Consider the following 21,811-nt stretch of genomic DNA (forward strand, 5'->3'; position numbering starts at 1 on the left):
GCGTAGTGCGTATTCCCGTATAATAAAGGAATAAAAATCTTTTATCTTCGTCCCTGTTCCGCATGAATTCAATTTCTCGTGTAACGAACGCGAGAGAGCATTTTTAAGCGCGCGATTTAAAGAGAAAGAATCTCTTTCGTTTTATTACATTCTTCGAGCCTGAGGTTAAAAAGAAGGCGGCGCTTTTTCAAGGAGACAGTTGCAACGCAAACAAAGGGAGTCACGGCTGGAACGAGCATAGAGGATCTCGGGCCCTGATGAAACCCTCTTGTACGACGACACTCTTTGCTCACGGACGGGATTTTTTCACTCGCGTTAAACAAGACAGCGATCCACCGAAGCACGTCAGATTCACCGGCTCCTGAAAACGAAACGAACGCGGGACAGCAATCGACGCTTCGAACCTCCTTCGTTACGATTCGTTGCACGGATTTCGTTAGACGATCGAACCAAAAGAGGATCGCGTTTCCAATGTTGTCTCGTAATCGCGAAACTTCTCTCCACGATGCATCACCGATCCGTCAACGACGCTTCGCGCCCACGATTTCAACTTCGAAGCCTCCTCTGTCACTTTTTTCACTCCGTACGCACGAATTCGTTGCGTACATTTTTCAACCCCGGGTGTACAACGCGCTGGGCTCGGACTTTAATTATTTACGTACCATCGTACCGTTTAGAACTGCACGAGCGTAAAAAAAAAAGAAAGAAAAAAAGAACACAAAAACGGAAAACAGAAAGAAGGATTTTTCATTTAACGTTCATATTGGGACACTTCGTGCTCGAGAACTGGAATGCACAGTCGATAAAAACGCAATATACCAACCTCCGCTGGCCGAAGTTTTTCATCGAATTCCTATATTCCATTACCGAATAACCTCGTTGCGCGCGCGGAACATTCACCGTTCCCGTCGCGTTATTCGACGTTTCTTTGAATACGCGAGCCCGGTATAACCCAGCGATGGGAAACAAAAACTCTATGTTCGAAAATGATTTCCAATTTCGAGGGAACGACAAAGAAGCGTTTCGAGTGATCCCGTACGAGGTCCCGGTGCTTCCTATACCGTGGAAAGAAATCGTGAACGGTAACGAGACTCGATGGAATATTTTCTCCACGAGGATGTGCACGCACCTTCTTCGCTTCCGACTTTACGAACGATTCACCGAATGTTCGTTCTTCGCGTTAAGTTTGCCTTTACTCGGGAACGAACAAACGGAACCGTTCATCGGGGCGAGTGCAATTAAAATTTACAATAACACGACGACTCGAGGTCATGGAAGCAATTAACGGTACAATAATCGCAGCGTTCGAGCGCAAGGGAGAAGTGGTGGGGGGATGGAGGAGGGGAGAGAAAATTAATTGGACCATTTTTCATGTTCCACGCGGGAGGACGCACTCCGCGTACGAAGCAGGAAGTGCCGGGCACTCGCGCTCGCGCTCGCGCGAGAGGTTTGTTACCGCCACGAGAAGTATCGGGCAATCAACTTAATGAGGAAAGAGGCACGGAGCCGATCGGGAGAGGGTGCAAAAGAGACACAAAGAGGAGGGCCTTTCACCTAATGGTTTGAGAAACGTGCTCGTTGGCCCGCGCCCGCGCGGCACCATTTATGGTAACACCGTCAAGCCTCCTCGAGTCGCCCGATTTTCATTGACCCTGTACAATTTCTGTTCGCTCGTTTACCGAACGTATCGTATACCTCCCGATACTTACCCTGCGTCATCGGTGTGCAGCTTCAGACCGATCTTCGATACGCATGTCCACTTTAGAATTTTCGAAGCTCCTGGCTATGCGTCCCCGTGTCCTGAAACACGCAAACAGACCGAATCGGTTGGAGTCTTTCTCGACGATGGACACGGACCGTGAACTCCCGAGGAGCTTCCGGAGGACCGGTCTACGAGCACGGAAACTAAGAAAATCGCCGAACGGAGCAATGTCACGTGCACCAAACGTACTGTACATACAGATGGATGGATACGCTCGAATCGATTTCAGTTTCTCAACCCCGTCCTCCCCGTCGCGCGAGGTTACTCGAACTCGATAATAAAAATATTGTTCTCTCCGTCTTCGCCATTTTTCTCTTATTCGCTTTATCAAAGTCGCCGACAAGCTACGAACCCGAGGAAACGTACTTTTATATACACGGTATATATCTTCGCGATTTTCTTTTTTCCCTCCCCGGGGCACCAGTTACCTCCGTTTCCCTCATATTTTCCACCTTGTCCACTATTTCTCGCGGAACGCAAGGGGAACGGCCACGCAATCACGAGCCGGTCGGTCCGTTCGACGAACGAACTACGGACACGCAGAAACGTCCAACGGAACAAGAACGTATTTCTCGCCCGATCGTACCCATTCGATGTAATAGAATTTTCTCGCGGCGTCGAATCTATGCGAAACATCTTCCTCGGGCCGAAACGGGGATACCGTGAGGTGTGTACGGGGCGTTTGTCGCCAACTCGTACGCGCTCGCGCGATGAAATTTTTATCAACGAAACTAGGATGTAAGAACGACCCCTCCCTCGCCTTTTTCCTACAATTTTATAACGCTGTCGACGCTCGACGTTTTACGAGCACACTTAACCCGGACACGTTCAAACGACTATATTCCACGCGAGACGAAATCTAAGATATTTGAATCTTTCTGTACCGACTTTGCGTTTCCCAGCCGATTGAATTTAACGCAAACGGCCCAGATGCCAAGTAACCGTTGCTACAAATTATTCTTCGCACTTTCGTTGTCGCGTCAAATATTCTCACGTAATTGAACACGCTTTCCACGGTAATTCCTATGCAAAAGACGGTGTCTAGGAACAAAAGTACTTTCCCCGTCTCTCTCTCACTCTCTCTCTCTCTCTCTCTCTCTCTGGACCGTTTGACTTCCTCGCTGTTAAATCGAACGACACAGCCTAGGTTCTGCAAGACAGATAAGGTTTGAGAGACAATGAACCTAGTCGGAAAGTAGTTAACGGCAAACAATGCTATAAGTCAAGGAGAAGATAAACGGAACCAATACGAAGCGAAACTGCAATAACGATAAAGCATCGTGAACTGTCCAAGTGGGAGAAAGAGTGTCCATAAATTTCTCTGTTAATTATAGCGCCATCCGAGGCATCCAACAGTTTTCAAGCTTCGAACGTATCACCGATAGAAGTTCCCATCGGTGATAGGAACCACCAGACTTACGATTCCCTTTCTTAAAACGGATCAATTTATCGCCGACCGTGTTTTCTTGCACGCAAATCGGACAATTTTTGAGAAACAATCTCAAGAGAAAAGTGTGAAATTTGTTCGTGGACTTCTCGACTAAATTCTAGTAAAAAAAAGGTTGTTATTCGCGTACGCCTTGGCGCGTTTGAAAATTCAAATATTTGAATATTCAAAAATTTGAAAATTCAAATATTTAAAAATTCAAAAATTCAAATATTTGAAAATTCAAAAATTCAAATATTTAAAAATTTAAAAATTCAAAAATTCAAATATTTGAAAATTCAAATACTTAAAAATTCAAAAATTCAAATATTTGAAAATTAAAAAATTCAAATATTTAAAAATTTTTTAATTCAAAAATTCAAATATTTGAAAATTCAAATACTTAAAAATTCAAAAATTCAAATATTTGAAAACTCAAATATTTAAAAATTCAAAAATTCAAATATTTAAAAATTCAAAAATTCAAATATTTGAAAATTCAAAAATTCAAATATTTAAAAATTTTTAAATTCAAAAATTCAAATATTTGAAAATTCAAATATTTAAAAATTCAAAAATTCAAATATTTGAAAATTCAAAAATTCAAATATTTAAAAATTTTTAAATTCAAAAATTCAAATATTTGAAAATTCAAAAATTCAAATATTTAAAAATTTTTAAATTCAAAAATTCAAATATGAAAATCCAAATACTTAAAAATTCAAATATTTGAAAATTCAAATATTTAAAAATTCAAAAATTCAAATGTTTACAAATTTTTAAATTCAAAAATTCAAATATTTGAAAATTCAAATACTTAAAAATTCCAAAATTCAAATATTTGAAAATTCAAATATTTAAAAATTCAAAAATTCAAATATTTGAAAATTCAAATATTTAAAAATTCAAAAATTCAAATATTTGAAAATTCAAAAATTCAAATATTTAAAAATTTTTAAATTCAAAAATTCAAATATTTGAAAATTCAAATACTTAAAAATTCAAATATTTGAAAATTCAAATATTTAAAAATTCAAAAATTCAAATATTTGAAAATTCAAATATTTAAAAATTCAAATATTTAAAAATTCAAAAATTCAAATATTTAAAAATTTTTAAATTCAAAAATTCAAATATTTGAAAATTCAAATACATAAAAATTCAAAAATTCAAATATTTGAAAATTCAAATATTTAAAAATTCAAAAATTGAAATATTTGAAAATTCAAAAATTCAAATATTTAAAAATTTTTAAATATTTCAAAATTCAAATATTTAAAAATTCAAAAATTCAAATACTTAAAAATTCAAAAATTCAAATATTTGAAAATTCAAAAATTCAAATATTTAAAAATTTTTAAATTCAAAAATTCAAATATTTGAAAATTCAAATACTTAAAAATTCAAAAATTCAAAAATTTGAAAATTCAAATATTTAAAAATTCAAATATTTGAAAATTCAAAAATTCAAGTATTTAAAAATTCAAAAATTCAAATATTTGAAAATTCAAATATTTAAAAATTCATAAATTCAAACATTTGAAAATTCACAAATTCAAATATTTAAAAATTCATAAATTCAAATATTGAGAAATTGAAAAATTTGGCGAAACCAAGTTCGCGAGGAACGAAAATGGTGGCGAAGGATTGTTGTTCGAGGTCGGTGCGTTGTTTGTCTTCGAATTAACGTTTCGGATCCGGTCGACGGGGTGGTAACGCGCGCGATAAGCGACCCTTAATCGCGAATCGTCGTCCCGGGTTTCGTGAACAGGCCTCGAGGTAAACGCGAGCCGCGCTGCGAACGTCGCTCGGGACAGCGTAAACTTCGTGCTGGGCGCGGCGTGTAAACGCGATCAGATTTACGACCGCGGTATTTACCGCGATAAGCCACGACCCGCTAATGCGAACCGTCTGCAATGCCACGGGGATTGAGCGTTAAACACGCCACCGTGCGCCTATCGAAACTTTTCCATGGGTTTAACCAACTCGCCGATCCCATGGATTTTCAAACGGCGGCGAACTTTCAACGGGAGCGAACTTGCAAACTTTGGACCCGATTTGATTATCGCGAAACGACTCGTTCCAGGGAACCCCCGGCTATTGTTCCATAGACGGTCGTTCGTCGCTCGTCGCGGACGAATTTACGACGGCAATAACGGATCGAGAAATATATTACGTCCCGTTCGAGACCGAACACATCCGCTCGGAGCCAACGATTTCTCATACCGCGCGCGCAAACCTCCTATTGTCAACGCGCAACGATTACTCCTTGACACGAGATACCGCTCACCGTGCGTTACTTTAATTATTTCTATCGTTTAAAACGATCGAGTTACACACCCAATATTTCACAATTGTCTACGGGGAACCGTAATTCACCGTTCTGCGAAAGTAGGTTGAAATCGGAGGGAGATACAGGTGAGTCCTTCCTTCGTTAGAGGGCACGAAATTTTCGCGCAGAAATCGTCATCGGTGAGACTTTCGATCCAAGGAGAGCCTATAAACCGTGTGTTTCGCGAATATTCAAATATTGAAACGCTTCGGAGATTCGTATAGGAAAGTGTATCGACGTGTACTTTCTCGTAATCCCGAAAAGAATATTCGTTACGAAATATTTTCCAATTATGGAATTGCGCGCGTCGAGAATCGCGATTGTGCGAATTTACATCGATACGATGCAAATCACCGAGCGATTGGAAACGAACAATTTCGGACAGGTTCGTTCGTAGACCAATGCAAATTACACGAATTACCATAAGGAACGTATAACGTCTTATATGATAGGAAATTTAAAGAAATGTACTAAGTACGCTGGTGGTATAACGATCGAAGTGTTTCAAAGAGCAACGCCGTTTTCATATCGCAGAAGCGTCTCAAAGCCTCTCTACGTATTCATTTTCGCATCGTTCGCGATGCAGAAGCAACGAGAAACAGAAGACAGCTCCCCTGGGTCAGTTCGTTCGCGTTACACGCCTGCAGGCTTGGTTTGCAATATTAAGCACGTACCTCTTCCCTCTCCGAAAAGCGTCCGCGAAACGGCGATAAAATTGGAACCCTTTGGGAGTAAATAAACACAGCCCGGGACACAACTTCCGGCCTGATAAAAGAATTTTTTACTTCCGTCACGGTGAAGAGCGCTCTCGAACCGCGCGAGCTCGATTCAAGGAACAACGAATCGGAAATTACTCGAGGGAACGGTGGTTCAACGACGTACTTTTGTCCAGTGTTCGACGAAAACTGCGCGGAAAACTTTCACCTTTGGGAAGCTCCGATCGAACGTCACGAAGGTGTAGCTTACGAGCTCGTTGCTCGAAGGTAACTAAGAAAAATCGAGTGGACCACGAGCGAGTAAAAGTAGAGCCGCGGATAAAATAAAACAAACGACGCGAAATCTTTCCATCTGCAATGTCGCGAAGCTCGTCGTGGAGTCTCTCCTGTATCAGTCGACAACGATACACGTGTTCCGGATCAAAGGTAAAAGAAAGTACGGGAAGAAATTTTCTTTATTCCGATGCTCTGTCGTTGCAGTATCTCCACGGTGGATTCTCGTTTCTTTGGGACACGTACGCGACAGTTGCTCCTCCCGTTACTGTTTAATCGAATATTAAATTTCTGCGGAACGTTCCTCGACGGGAGTGAATCTCCGAGAGACCCGCGCCATTTAAAGTCGCTAAGTTGTCTTTCATTAGCGAACCGGCTGCATAATTTGCTTCTCGAGTTCCCGGAGAATCAACGGGTCATTTTTAACCCCCCGAGTAACCGAGTCCTACCTGTGCAAACACGCGAGAAAGAAAATTGTACAATTTTCGAAACAAAAGAAATTTTATCTCGCGAGTCTCTCCCTTTCTTTGTCTCCTCTCGACGATTCGCAGCTTCTCTCCTCGATGTCTCGTACACGTTTACACGTGTCCGTGTTCGATAATCGAAGCAACGATTCGTATCGTGGGAAAAGGTTCGTTCGAAACGCGACGATACATCGAGCTCGAACAATTATTAGACGTCCACGGTGTTAATTATCGAACAACTATTATACCATCGAGCGTACGTTAATTAGCAGTTTATTCGCGGGCCGGAGTATTCGTTTACAAGCGATCCGTATATTTATAATTTATAATACACGTAAATTCTCCACGGCGATATCGGGCGATAAATTTGCTCGCGACACGGTTATCAATTAATCAAACGTTCCCCGTTGTTTACCGACCAAACAACCAATTAAACAACACTTTATCGGTCCCGCGATCGAAACTTCTGCTACGCGAATGCATCGATCCCATTGGGAACCACGCCTCCGAGCGTGTTCGTAGCTACTTCTTTGAGAAACTACGCGATAAAACGGAACACCGCCGGTAGGAATGCGTAACTGTGTACGTGTGTCGAGCGAACCAACGAAACAACGGTTAACGGTGTCGCTTCTTCGTAGATTACGGCTAAAGAAAAGGAAATTAAACCGCGCTGCTACAGTCTCCGTTCCCGTATATTTCAAAGAAGAATGCGCTCCACCGGCGTCGTTAACTTAAACGTTCCTATTCTCATGGATCCACGAAACTTTCCAACTTGGTCCCGCGATTTCAATCCCGCCACCCTGCTGAGATATCGTCGCGAGTGTTGCGCAGCTCGAAACAATTACGATCAACTCGGACGATAGATTTCGAAGGCTCAAAATCTGGCTCGTTTCGCTGCTTACCGCGCGAATCGAACAATCGAGAGAAGATACGACATTCGATACGAGAAATTTCCCTCTACTCGTCCGAGCTCGAGTGGATCGATCGAAACGAAACGTTCCTTCTACACGGTATTTCTTTTACAGAAAGATATTTAGTCCTCTCGACTTTGTCGACCAAGTGGAACGAGTTTTGCCCGCGGACCGATGCGACCGTAAAGCAATACCGTTCTTTCGACCGGAACTTTAATTGGAGCCGATTCAGAACGGATAACTACAAAATCTACCGGTCTGCATATTTCCATCTCGCAGTGACATTTATAGGCTCAACTCTGCCCGTAAAATACGATCCATCGACGAAGAGGGAGGGTTACGGGTTAGGTGCTTCGTCCAAGTCAGAAGCGTTTGAGAAACACTGCCCAATGGATACAAGAAGAGGCTCGATTCGTTTCGAACAACGCAACGAACGATCGAAACGAAAACGGAACTAAACTCTCGACCTCTTGGACACCGCGAGCTTCGTCGTTCGAATTGAAATGCGTTTCGCGTTGCTTCTACGACGCAACTGTCGCCGTTTCGAATGGAAAACCTTTCCGCGAACGATGTCCCGCGCGACACGGAGAACCTAGCCGCAAACGGACGATTCTCCATTTTCTCAGCACGCGGTGGACGTTTCAACGAAACAGCGAAAATATTCTCGCCGAGTTCGCGATTAAAATTATTCGAAATCGATCGCGAAACTTTCCACGATTTTAATCCCCTCTGGGACAGTCGGCGAGTGTCGCGCAGCTTTTAAAAAATATTTCAGATCCACCGCGGTACCGGTCGCGAATACCCATCGAGGTTCGTTCCGAGGGAAACTTTCGTGGACCGTTTCCAATTTTTCTTCGCGCGAGTCTCGTCCTCGACGATACGTAACGCCGTACTTACGTTTCTAAGGCTTTCAACCGATAGCTCTTCTCGGACTGGTTGCCTCGGTGAACGAAAAGACCGCGGAACATCGATCCGTCGCCTCGAGACTTTTCTCAATCGATACGCCGAGAACTCGAGTACTATAAACTTACGCTCTACGGGCCAACGCTTGGAAGACACTTCGGTGAAACCTCGCGAATGATTGACAACCGTTCCTGGTCTTGGATCACGGCCAAACGCGTCCGTTTTCTCCCGTTCGGTTCCTTCGCGGGCAAACTGCAGACACCGAGGGAAAATCTCGCAAGTTCGACGATCACGGTAACAAGAACCCCGCGTGTCCCGTCAGACGGGATCGCGTCGATCCCGAAACTATTCCCCTCGCTACGCGCGAACTAAGTCAATTTTGAAAACTGACGGTGTACACAGCCAGCGTCCAACAATGCGAGCGGACACTCGAGCGCCGTTTGGTCGGCCAACGGCAGAGAGATAACTACGTTACACGGGATTTCTAAGCGACCCGGCCACCTCCAGGGTAGGAAATTTCAGCAGGGTAGGACGACCGGTCTCTCGAGTGCAATCCACTTACATAGCTAATATTCCGTGCCCGTCGACCGAACCTCCACAAGAAGGATTCTATTAACCTACCCTGGATCGTCTTATCGACCGTTCGTACCATACCGAAGATACTCGAATCGAAACTCGAGCGAAATTCACGGCCACGAACCGGAACAACGTTACCGATACACGCTCCAATTCATCGACTATCGCTTTCGAACGATTCACCCGCTCTCGAGTTTTCCGCGCGCGATCGCGCCACGTGTCTTTAGTTTGCGCGTACGATTTTACGATTTGTGCTCGGAAGTGGCCGCGACGCGACTGACGAGGAACTTCCGCCAAGTGTCCTCTCCTCCAACTCTACTTCGATTTTGACGAAACTTTGCTGGTAAGCCGAACGAACAGAAATAAGTTCAGCCACGGTGACTCGCGCTCAAAGAACGAAATTTCAAAATTTCATATTCAGACGATTGCGGGGAAAGTACCGAAGACGCGAGAAAGCTTTTGCGACGAATTCTTTCCGGTTTTCGGTACATTTTGTATCACACTTGTACACGTGATCGTCGAGAAAATTATTTTTACCGTTCGATGCTACTCGTTTCAATTATTGGATTTTTCGGAAAGTCGTTTCGTTTTTCTTTGGGGAAAATGAAACGTGGATTTTTTAGAGCGTACAGAAATTTTATTAAATTATACATTCTCCATTTTGGAAAACGAAAATGGAGGACCAATATTGGTGAAAATGAAACACGATGTTTTTAGAGCGTACAGACATTTTATTCAATTATATACTCTCCATTTTGGAAAACGAAAATGGAGGACCAATTATTGGTGAAAATGAAACGTGCTTTTTTTTAGAGCGTACAGATATTTTATTCAATTATATACTCTCCATTTTGGAAAACAAAAATGCAGGACCAATTATTGGTGAAAATGAAACACGATGTTTTTAGAGCGTACAGAAATTTTATTAAATCATATATTCTCCATTTTGGAAAACAAAATGCTTCTCCGTACAACCCAATAACTTCCCATCGAGTACATCCGACCAATAACAACCAACACGAAACGACTCCCGTTCTATGGCGCGAGTCTTCCAAAGTAACGACCTTGACGATCGAGAGACACGATGGTTCATGTCTAAAGGTCTTGCTGGACCCTTTGCAGCGAAAAATTTCGCGTAGATACCAGACAGGAAACCACGATTAGTACGAACACTGCACATCCGCTTATCCGATTTCCAATGACTCCGTATTTACAGCTCTTTTCACCGATTTTTGTCGACAGGCTGGATCAACGAGGTGGCCAATTATCGCAGATTGTGTGACGGATCCGCGAGCGAGACGATGGTTAACGGCGCTTCAATTGGTCTAATCGCAGTCACTTTGCTGGGCAAGTCCCCGCCGGGCACCGACGTTCACGACCCGTTTATTGAATAAGAGCAAAGGCCACGGACCATTTGCGAAGTGGGACGAACGGATTAGATTTCCTGTTGCAATTCTACGTGCATACGTCCGCCTTCAACGACGGACAATGAGTGCACCGATGGAAATCGTTTCACTACCCATTTGCGAACAGGGGTTGTCCTTGTTGGGCGTGAGATCGCGCGACGCCGATCGTCGCTCAAGAAATTATTAACGACCGGAACGATACTCGCCGTGATCGTGCTCGATCAGCTCCGAACGATGTCTCATCCGTGCAGAGACGATCGTCCGTTAGAGTTCGGCAAACTTACGCACGGAAGAACGAATTTCTATTCTCATCGACCACTCTCGATGCTCGAAATTTAAGAAAACGATGAAAATTTCCGATTTCAAGGGCGGAGAACACTCAACTTTCGATCACAATGGAACGCAATTACGTCCGCTACGAACCGTTCCGTACACTCTGTGCTAGAAATTATTCGTTGGAATAAAAGAGTAGCGATTGTAGTTGAAATTTGTGTTCGTTCGTTGCGAAATAATTCCTCTTTGCGATTGAAATTTCAATTTCCGTTCGGCGAGTAACCGATAAAAGGTTAAAATTTCATTTTCCGTTTGTTACTCGAGTTATCCAGACGCAGATGAAAATTGTGCCCGTTTCGTCGCGTCGTACCAATCTCCGGAAACTCGGTGCACGATTGTATTCAACGTATTACACTCGATTCCGGCTGGAGGAAAGATCGTCGAGCCCCGACTCGGTAGATTTTCCGGGTTGGGATTATCAATCCCGGTGCCTTTGATATCAATCGTAGGAGACACCTCGTAGAGCAGAGGAGAATTACTTCGGATCGAAGAACCCTCTCTCGAGTTCACTCGTCGTCGTGGGACCCGTGCCAGTGATTTACTGTTTATCACGGAGCTGGGACGGTTTATTCAAAGACGAGGAGCCCGAGCGGTTTGTCTTCGACCCAATTCTCTCCCTCTCCGAAAGACTCGGCGGTTTGCCGTTTTCATTATCAACAGCGCGGTAGCTGGATAAACGGAACTCGAAACGAATTTTCTCCGAGGAGACGAGCTCTCCGGGACAAATTTTTCACCGTCGAGGATCTTGTATCTCGGCGAGAGGACGACTCGGGTCCTCTCGAGGAGCAGAGGCGGCGAAGGCCAATTGGAAGCGGTTTCCTACTCGTCCTGGAACTCACGAGAACGAACGGTGACTAATAATACGTCGTGAGTCACGACGTGAACCGTGACATAACCTCGAATATCCTAGTCCCCGGGATCTCTTCCTTTCCTCCTCGGTCCCGCGGCCCTTTGCCCTTTCCCTTTCCTTTCCTTTTCTCGCGCTCACCTACGCGATCCCTTGGTCGAACTCGCGGACCGGCTCGTAAAATATTAGACCCGGCCGCGGCTGGCTGGCTCCTTCGACAACAAATAATCAGTCGTTGTTTCGCCTCTATCGGCCGCGTAGGCGGAAGCGTTATTATCTGCCTTTCGGATCGAGTGGATCGAACGTCGATCGTTCGAAATCGCGGAGCCATAAACGCCCGGGCAAATCGACGTCTCTTTGTTTTTCTTCGCGATCCACGAGCCCCCCTCGATAAAATTGTTTTCGACGAAGGTGAAATCGAAACGATGGGAACGAAACTGAACTTCTGCTCGACCGAGATATCGAGGAGTGAAGCCACGATCGCGATACCCTCCGTGAAACCTACGCCACGATGTATACGATAGAGCTTAAATCTTCTAAACCTGGAATTTACACGCGTGGGAACGCGGCTTGAGAATCCACGTGCCTGTTCACCACCGCGAGACGAACGATTTTCGTAAAGAATTGCAAAGATGCTGACTTTACGAATCGAAGACAACGATGTGGCGCAAAGTTGGATAGAAGAGACCAAGATTTTACGATCAATTAACTCCGACGAGTTTACGTTTCCGTTAAGCAGCTCTATTAATAAGACTCGTATCTTCCGCGGACTTCTCGTAACCGGAAACATATTTTCCACGGTAATCTGTACACCGAGCGGGGAAACGAATCGATTACCGCGCCAACGGTGGCCGAGAGGGAAAAATCACCGGATTAAATTGATTCCTCAAGATCGGGCGTGTTCGGTATCGTTGGTAACAGGTATCCTTCCGAAGTAAGCGTCACGGTTGCGGCGAAAGATTCTTCTCGGCGCAGTTAGTCGACATTTTAACCTGGTATGTTGGCTCGTTACACTAATTAGAGACCGGAAAAGCCTCTCGAGTATCGGCGATGCATCGAGGACGAGCACGAAAAGTTTATCTCGCTTATAAACGTGTATATCCCGTCGATCTACGCATCGAAATCGATCCCTCCCCGCGGTTTCTGGAGCGGAAATATTCTTTTAACTCGCATACCTTTAACGCGCGACGGGGGGAAAAAAACAGCAAGAATCATCCTGTGCTCCGAAGTAGGGTAAAATCGAGAAACAAACTTCCCGGTATCGGAGATACGTTCGTAAAAGCCTTGTTGTCGCTCGAGCGAATCGCTCGAGAAACGACGTTCCGGGAAAACAAACGAGGGAACGTTTATGCGTTATTAACCCTTTCGCTCCGACGGGCGTATATGTACGATCTCGAAGAATGACCATTCATACACGAAGAGCGTATATATACGCTCTGGAAAAGTAGTCGAAAGTAGTCGAGGTAAGAAGAGTGTATATATACGCTCTGGAAAACTGGTCACTGAGGTACCAAGAACGTATATATACGCCCTGGAAAAGTGGTCACTGAGGTACCAAGAACGTATATATACGTTCATACAATATATACTTTTATTTCATACTTTACACGAGATACTTTCGTTAATCGAGTATCTGGCATCAAAAATGCTTCGAATGAGGCATCGAAAAAAGAAATCAATTTCGAAAATGTGTCGTCTGTAGTAAACGCGGAAAAAGACGCGAGTCGAGGTACTATTGTTCGCAATGCGATGTTGGCTTACGCGTGGTTCCATACTTTCAACTCTATCGTACCAAACTTGATTATTAATATTCCGTTTGGCTTTGAATACTTTAGTAAAAAATATTATACGAACATTATAATATAATATATAAAAAAAATCAATTACAATTAGAAAGTTTTACATTTTATAAAGTAAAACGGTGTTACCAAATATAAGGAATATCATTGTGAAATTCCGAGAACAAGAAACTTCTACTTACTTCGTAGCATTCCGTACTTCGGTGTCAACTACTTAGTAATGCGCTCCGTACAGTTATCAAATTTTCTCGCAAACGCCCCGTACCGAAAGGGTTGAAGCGTTAAACGTTCTCGATCGTGGAAGAAACTCTCGGTCCCGTGTATCACGGTTTGCAGACTTTCGGTCAAGGTACGCGTCGCGAGGTGATCTTGATCGCGACGGGCCAAAGTAAACGAGGCTAATTAGGACTTAACGTATGCAGCCCGGGGCTAATGAAGCTGACGAGTAAGCGTCCATAAACAACCGGCGATACTGACAAAAAACTGAGACGATTTTCTCTCGGCGCGAAACACGAGAAAAGATTCCACGGCCTGGCGTCACGAGGAATCCAGCAGCGAGGAGAGGCGGAGAGCAGTCGCCGCTGCGACAACTAGACACGGAGCTCGCTGAATGGAAGTGTGGACTCGATGATAAAAATCACCGTGGCTCGTACGTGATTCGGCCTTTTAACGAGCTACTTTCACGGCTGCTCTCTGCTCTCACGAGCTGCTCCGTTCGGTACACATTGCGTAAATGGATCGTTCCGCGGGACACGCGACTATTCGCACTTTTACAACGGATCGATTTTCACGCGATCGAATTGCGTTTCGCGATCAATACGGACGACCACGCTTCGGTGATCGTAATTTTAACAACTCTGCGTATCCAAGGATCGAGCAAGTTCCTGGTACGTATGTACGATTAGACGACCTTGTTCTCGAGACAGTCATCTCGGCGTTTGCATGCATAAATGGATAAATTAAGATAACGTAACCGATTCCACGAACGTACGATATCGTAGCGAACCTACGTTTCTGTACGATTCAATTATTATTACTTGCGCAATGTATGCCAGGAAGTGTGGCAAGAAATTGAAGTTGCGCAACCTAATTAGCGGGATGATCCAAAAGAGGCGCGGAAGAATCGAAAGGATCGATATTATCGATGCGACAGCGGTAAAATGCAGAGAGCTGAATGCAATGCCGAGATATTTTATATTCTCTACCTTTGCGAGAGACACGGAGCGAAGAATGCAATTATAAACATTTCGAGATATTTAAATCGATACGAGATACACCGTGTATCGAGTCTCGTCGACTGTTCGCGAGTAAATATTGGCAGCGAATAAATGGCAATTTTGCGAGTATCGCGATTGGTAAGATTTCCGTTCGATCGAGACGCGCCCGCCTCGAACGAGTTTATTAAAAAGGCAAGACCTCTGACGAGGACGAAACACGTAAACGTCCGTAACGCGGAAACGAGGCCGCTCGAGACCCGTACGTTTGTAGAAACTTTTTCTTCATTCGACGTATCGAATTCGCCCTTTCGAGCAACGAAATACTACGCATCGTTCGCAAACTTTTCGACACCGAACGGCTGTATAACTAGTTCCCGAATTTTCCCTAATTCGTAAGATTAAGTTTCCAAGAAGGAAGTTCGGTTCGATGGAAGCGACCTACCAGCTCGAGCAAACGTCGCTGTATTTAATCTGCAACTTTGAATATCTGCTGCTCGCGTAAAACTCGAATTTCAAGAAGCGGAGAGCCAGAGATCGCGAAGTTTCGAGCGAGGCTGAGCTCGGACGGGAACGATTCCCCTCGAAGCTCCGAGGACGTAACGTGTAATTCGCTTTTTCCTCGCGGAGCACACATCGCCGAGAGGGATCGAAAATTTACTCGAACAACATTTTTCCTGCACCCTAACCGCCGAACGCTCGATGGAATCTTTATGGTAATCAACGACCGTCGTATTTTTACGTTTTCCTCCCGTTCCTTTTTCGCGTACGGTTATATTTGGAATCGCGGCCCTGTAACCGCGTCCCTCGAATCGTCCTCTCGCGAGCATTCCACGCAGTGACGTTTCCCGGTTCGTGTACCTGGCAGATTATGGGACCCGGAGCGGGTCACCTCGAGCGCGTAATTCTCCGTCCTTTCGCAGAAATCTCAGCAGGTTTTATTTTCCAGGCTAGGTACAAATCTTCTCCTCGCGCGTAGTTTCTACGAAAGAATCGCACCGGCACCGGCCCTTCGAGGATTCCCACCGAAAGTATCGCTTTCGTGCTACCCTCTAATCCCCATAAATAATACCGCTACCGCTCCCGTAAAGTCGCAGGTGTTGTCCCTGCTTGTTCCGCCGAGTTTGGAATTTTTAGAAAACCTTTGGAGATACAACGCGACTCGTAAATGAACGTTTAAATCGGTTCGAGTTCGAACGAGTCGGACTCGGTCGAAAGACAAATTACTCGTTTGTTTGATCGAAACGAGAGGAACTCGGTCCCCGAGGAGCTGGATCCGGTCGAGAAAGTCAAGGTAATTGCGATAAGTGTTCGCGAGTGTACAGATACCTACCGATACCGAAACCGTGAAAGAGGGACGGACCGCTCCCGAAGAAAAATAAGTCACGGCATGGAACTTAATTAATTAAAGAGTTTTCGAATTTGTCGTCGCGTTCGTTGGAAATTTTTAATGGAAACGTCGAGTCGGCGTCTTCCGTAGATGCTTTGAAAAATGTCACGTCGAAATCTTAATTATAAGTTATCGATTATGGAAACCGGGTCCAATTATGAAAACGAGCCGGTGGAAAATTTTGATCGAAACCGTTCAGCTTTATCGGTCGCGCGCGTACGTATACCTTCGAGATCCATATTCAAATGCATTTTATTTGCGTACTGTTCCGCGCGGGCGGCAATCGACGATAACGTCTGTATCGAAATAACAAGCGATCGTTATCCGAAAAAAGAGAACGGGGAAAGAAGCTTTGAAATGAAATTCAGTCCCCCGTTTTGCTCGTTGAAATTTATCGGGCACCTGCGATGGGAATTTTCCGCTTTCGATTAATTTGAAATTTTCGTTCGTCGAAAGTAATTTTATTCGTCTTATCGATTGTAGAGGGAATTACACCGCCGTCGACTTTCGTTGCTCGAGCGACTAGAAAAACAGACAGATCCCACGGGATCTTGCTCGATGGGACAAGTTTCGGTTGAATCGGGGACAGCTGACGTCTCCGTGGCCGTGTTCCCGGTTGAACGTTGCGACTAATGTCTCGTGGACAGGTCGAGATATCGTCCCAACGACCACCGAAGACAAAGGGAAGCACGCGCTTCGACCCCGCCACACGTGTTCCCGCATTTGTACGCGAGCGGATTTGACCACGTCGACGCACACACCCCCGTTACGATGCAACGACGTTGCATCTCTGACGAGAATACGATCGCGCAAAATCCAAAATTCCTCGGGAATCAACGTTCAGACTACCGTACGGAATATTCAAAAAATCTATTCGGATAAGTGAACCAATTTGCGTTTCTCCTTTATCAAATTTTAAATGCAGTGTATATACTATCAATATCTTCGTCCACATCGTAGAGTATTGATCAGACAAATTTGCTATGTGTAACATTGGATTGGTATGTTTTTTCGTAGTCTTGATACAATAAAAACGTGTTATTAATATTGAGAAAAAACAAGTGAAATATTCGGATAAATAAACCAATTTGCGTTTCTCCTTTATCAAATTTTAAATGCAGTGTATATACCACCAATATCTTCGTCCACATCGTAGAGTATTATACCGATCGGACAAATTTGCTACGCGTAACATTGACTTGGTATTTTTTTTTAACAGACTTGATACAATAAAGATGTGTTATTAATATTGAGAAAAAACGAACGAAAAAAAATGTTCGTTTCGCTGGTTTTCGGCAAAAAATTTTTAACCAAATTACGCAACGACCGGGCCCTTTGAGGCAAAGCGTATAATTTGAAACGAGGACGCTTCGCGAGCGCTTTAAAAAGTGCAAAGGCACGCACCCACGCGCTTGCATGTATACCAGTTAATTTTTCGTTCCCTCTATTCGCGAAGAAAGACGTCGGGGAAAGAATGTCCGGTGGCTTCCTGGCACGAAGATGTGCTCGAGAATGTACTATTCTCCACGAGGGACGAATTGTTCGCATACACCGGATCGAAGAAATATTTCTAATTTTACACAAGGAAGAGACGCGTAGTCGTAAAGTTCCCCTCAGAATTCTCAGCGTATAATACACTCTGTCTATTTACCGTATCATTCTTCCGTGGATGCACTATTACGAATTGTACGTTAATCCGTTATTTCTATTAGATTGCCCGGAAAGTTATTTCGTATTTTTTAATGAAAATGACACACTATTTCTTTAGAGTGTATAAACATTTTTTCCTAATGGAGGAGAAAATATGCAATTAATTGTGTCTACGTGTAACCAAATAATGTATCCAATTTAAAATAATTAGATAATTTGAATAAGTTCTTAATAATTACTTATGCTTGTATTTTAATAATTCTTAATCAAAGACAGATTTCTAAAATCAATATTTTCTAATAGGCGGCCTGAACTAGATTTATTCAATGATATATTCTCCATTCTGGTAAACGAAATGATTTTCCAAACAACCCGATGCATACAGTGTACCACAAACGGAAAGAATGTTCGTTAATCGCTCGTGGAAAATACTTTTCCAAGCCGCGTCACGGTAGACGCGCCTTATTGAAAATCGAAACACGCGTGTCGCTTAACGAACGACGTTCCGATATTTATCATCCGACACGTAATTGCGTCGCGTTCAATACAGCGAGCCGCTAATCTCGTTACAATAAATATCAAAGACTGGGAACAGTTTGTTGCTCGATATTCGATGTCGATTATAAACACCGTGCACCGAGAGGATTACCGTCCGGTCGTCGATTCGCGGTGTGCAGGAACGAGACCGAGCGATCCCGCTCGTTAAATAATTATTTTTAGAGGAACGATAAGCGTCGACCGGTTGCCAGAGCGGCCGAGATCTCCGCATCGGCAGTTCGCACCGCTCGTCGATGTCGCGTCTATCCAGCGAATCAATTATTATACAACGACGTTCCTTGTTTCCTCGTGAACGAGAGCGTGGCCTTTGCTTTCGTTTAACGCGCCCACGCGCGGCCCCGCAGCTTCCTCCCCTGCCCCTCGATTATTCATTGAAATCATTTATGAACTTTTCGGCCCCGAGGATTGCACGCGAGCCGTTTCGTTCCCCTCGCGCGAGGGGACTCGACGTTCGATCGTACTCCCGTGTCGAACGATACGATCGAAACGTTTTTAAAAACCACGCAGCTGGCACGAACGCTCGAAATTGAATTCGACCCGAAAAATTCACGCGAAAAATTCACGTGGACGAGACTCGTCGTTCGAGTTCTCCATCGAAAGGTTAACTCGCTCGCAATTCGGAGGAAAAAATCTGCTACGATACAGGTAATTGTAAAAGATTGTAAAAAATATAAACATTCAACCGTTGGACCTGTTGCCGACCATTGACTCGGGGACGGTTAAAAGTCACCGGTTTAGGGAAATTTTCAAAGCAGTATCCTTCTGTGGACAATTAATTTCAACTCGAGGGGGATCGGTTCGATACGCGAACTTCGAAGGCTCGTTCCGCTGCAAAAATGTCTCGATCGACGAAGTGGGGTTCGCCAAACGTGTCGTTGCAAGTTTCGCTAAAGTACAAGAAGAGTGTTACACGGGCGAGGAACGCGGGTAGAGAGCAACGATGAGAAGAAAAGGTAGGTCTTTTCATCGCTTATGGAGGTAGCGGAATCCTGGTGGGCGAACAAGCACGAATACGCGCAAGCTTCGCGATCCAGAGACGTTGGACTCTTTACCTCTCTTTCTCTCTATCAACGGGTGAATGGTAAAAAGGCTTGCGCGAAAAGGACAATGAAACGCGAACGGTGAACGTTTTCCGTTGGAAATGTTTCTCTTTTCGGAAACAGTGAACGAACCTTTTTCCAGGCGAGCCGCGTCGCTAAATAACATTATTTGTCGCACGGCGTCCCCCGAAATTTCACCAAGCGGTATTCGCTCGAGTAACGAGCGTTTCGGCAACTTTACCGGATAAACCGTGCGCACGGTTGAAAAGGCAACGGGTCCGTCGAGCAGATTTTATTTTCACGTGCAACGAAGCCCCGACAGTTTCTGCGTGTACGCCGAATCCCCAGACTTCTGGTTGCCTCGGCTCGAAAAGGAGCGTTTTAATTGGCGGCATAGGTAGAGGGAACTGGTCCGCTCGTTCGTGCGGCAAATTTGCATTCAGGGAAAAGGCGAGAGAGGCGGTTAAGGGAGAAGAAACAGGGAAAGAAAGAACGAAAGGAAGAAATAAAGAAAAGGAGCGCACGGCTTTTTAAGGCAACGAGGTTTGGCGAATCGGTAAGATTTAGGAGTGAACGTGACGCGGTCGCGCTCGATGTAGAGACTTATCGGCGCGATTAACGAATTATCGGGACACTCGATATTCGCGAAACGACGGGCTGAACGTGTTCGCGAACCTCGGTGCAATCGAATCGATCGATCGGCCGAACGGGGAGAACCGCACCGTTGCTAAAAAATTATGCAATATCGATTCTTGCGGCGGTGGCGTACGCGTATAGTCTAGGTACGGGTCGATCCGGTCCCGAGCGGATCGCTCGACTCCTTTTAACGAATTTTCGTTATCGATCGCGGAATCATCGAGGCGGTCTCGCGCAATCGACGGGATACACGCGGCCGTGAATTCGCATCGGTCGGATCGACGTTCTACTTCGGGACGTCGATTTCAGGGAACGATTCAATCGACACGCGCGGCCGGCAGCGGCTACGAAATTTATACACACCAGATACGAAAGAGGAATGTCCATCTGGCGATCCTCGCGCGAGCTGTAAATCATTCTCGGATCGTGGACAACTCGAATACCGCGCCGATCGTCCAACCGCGAAAACGCATGGACATCGCGCCCGTGCCCGTGCCCGTGCCCGTGCCCGTGCACGTGCACGTGCTCGAACGTCGACCTACGCGAGAAACCCGCTCCGGTCCGGGACAACGCCAACCTATCGCACGACCGCGTTTATTGCACGCGATAATTTTTCATTATCTCTCGCGTGACTGGTTGCACACCACTGGTAACGACCTCGCGCCCAAAAGACGCGTCCCGTCCCGTCCCGTCCCGTCCCGTCCCGTCCCGTCCCGTCGCTTCCTTAGCTGGCCCGTTCTAACACCGATCTTTATCGAACGTTCGACGATCGTTTTACGACGTCCAGGAACCGGTAGTCTACCTCGTTCCGTGCTAGAGGTAATCGCGAATATTTCCACTTCCGTTGTCAACCATTTCTTTTTCTCTTTCTTTCTTTCTTTTTTTCTCTCTCTCTTCCTCCTCCGTGAGAAAGAACGCGCGGCAAAGTCCACCGTTCGTTTATAAATAATCCCGTGACGGATTTTCTGCGCTTAACCGCGACCAATCGAAGATTACATCACCGCTCGACGCTTCTCGCGTGCCGAGCGTTAAAATATGCATCGTCGGCGAGGTGACTTCCTACGCCGCGCGTTGACACGCTCGTCGATACACGGGGCTAGACGGGAACGACTCTATAGACCGAAAAATCCACGGGACCCACCCCGATTCCCTCCGCGGCCAGAGAGACGAAAGCTTCGGTGAACCAACTTGTAAATTTTCAAACGAGTTCCGACTACGAAACAGTTCAGTCGTTTAGGAAAAACCTCCGAAGCGTCGAAACTCTCGACCGTCTTGGAATGCACCGAAACTTTCGAAAACTTCCGAACGTTCTTCGATACAATTTTAAACAGTGCTCCGAGCTATCGCACGATTTCTACGATGAAGACGCAACACAGCCAGCGAGACAAATTAAATAAAACTGTTTCGCTCGTACTCGTTAAGGATACTCGACGATTTCCTTGCGTAAAAAAGTAGGCCGATTGTAATATCTTCCTGTCCCGTGCTCTTTTACCAACATCTCCGAGACTTTCGAAACGTTTCGAAACTGTTCGAAACTTTCTAGACTTTGCAAAATTTTCGAAACTTTCGACCACA

The 21,811-nt window shown here is 44.9% G+C and overlaps 1 protein-coding gene across 2 annotated transcripts in view; it reads right to left on the reverse strand.

The window, feature by feature from the left end:
* LOC143150959 (CD151 antigen) overlaps window positions 1-21,811 on the reverse strand; it is a 70,606-nt gene that overhangs the window by 44,042 nt on the left and 4,753 nt on the right. The window contains exon 2 of one of the 2 annotated variants that reach the window (XM_076319594.1): window positions 1,710-1,800. The exons of the other annotated variant lie outside the window; for it this stretch is intronic. The gene's annotated coding sequence lies outside the window, so the exon portion shown is untranslated. The remainder of the gene's footprint in view (window positions 1-1,709; window positions 1,801-21,811) is intronic. 2 annotated transcript variants of the gene reach the window in all.

The sequence above is a fragment of the Ptiloglossa arizonensis genome, chromosome 9, assembly GCF_051014685.1.
Source record: "Ptiloglossa arizonensis isolate GNS036 chromosome 9, iyPtiAriz1_principal, whole genome shotgun sequence".
NCBI classification, from domain to species: Eukaryota; Metazoa; Arthropoda; class Insecta; order Hymenoptera; family Colletidae; genus Ptiloglossa; species Ptiloglossa arizonensis.